Below are 1,246 nucleotides of genomic sequence, written 5' to 3'. Positions count from 1 at the left end.
AAAAAATGGGGAAAACTCTTGTTACATGTTAATTTCTTATAGCCACCAAAGTCTACTCCAGAAATGAAATAGTGATTAAGAAATAAAGGCGGACATTGATAAAATGTATAAGATTAGTTTTACATCTGGACATCTTCATAGCACTCATAATTGCACCTGTTAGGCCTTCATTTGATCTTTACAATAAAATAACTTATGAAAGCCATGAATTACCGGGCTGTGGGATGCTTCTGGGCTTCTGAAGTAGTACAAAGAGGTCTGGACACTCGATACTGCATGGAATCAACATTCCAGCAGAATTTGGGGAGCAGGAAGGTTGGGCAGGGGCAACTTGTGAAAATTTGAAAATGATTCTCAGGCTCATTTGGAAAAAAATTAGGTAACAATTGATATTACAACAAGAACAGGGGCCTTGCCTGGCCATAATTTAAAGCTCATTATTGAGCTAATTGATCACTTCCACTCATTATGCTGTAGGTATTCTTATTCCTCATGCATAGTCAATTTTGTAAAACTTTAAGGAATTAAAAAAACCACTCTCTCTCTCTCCCTTCTTCTCTCTCTCTCTCTCACACACACGCACAGTTTTTCCTGTTATGAGAATAACACATGGTGGTAGGAGAAAGTGTCAAAAGTATAGGAAAACGTAGAGGGAAAATAATTGTTGGTAATACTAGCACATTAATTAGCATATTAATATTCTCATGCCTATCCTTTCACTTTTTTCTATGTATAGTTTCTATATATTTTTCTTTATTAATTTTTATAATAAAATTTTAAGCATCAAGCTTACATATGTTGTATATGTAGCTTGCTTTTTCCACTTGCTGTATTACAAACATTTTTTCATGATTTTATGAAGTTCTTGGCTTGTGCCTCTGGCAAGTACACCTTGACAGTGTTGGACTCTGCTGGATGTGATTTTCTTTTTCTTCCTTTTTTTTTTTGGCCTGAGAGATGAACAGCTATTTTTCTTCTTAAAAAGAGAAAGCCGATTTTCAGTTTATACCAGTAGGTGTCATCCATTCACACAAAGCACAACCTAAGGAACGGAATATAATTTGACTTAACCTCTGTAATTTCTACCAAATTCCAGTATTGTGTTCTAGCCTATCTGAGCTCCTTGGGAGAATGGCATTTAAGCTTTAAATAGAATTTGGAAGAGAGGTTATTTTTTCTATTTAAGGTGTTTGAAAAGAAAGAAGAAAAAGAAAGCAGTTTGAAATGGAATAAATTTCATAGGTTT

This window comes from Propithecus coquereli, unplaced genomic scaffold, assembly GCF_000956105.1.
Source record: "Propithecus coquereli isolate 6110/MARCELLA unplaced genomic scaffold, Pcoq_1.0 Scaffold113, whole genome shotgun sequence".
Lineage (NCBI taxonomy): Eukaryota > Metazoa > Chordata > Mammalia > Primates > Indriidae > Propithecus > Propithecus coquereli.
Note: the sequence above shows the minus strand (reverse complement) of the source record.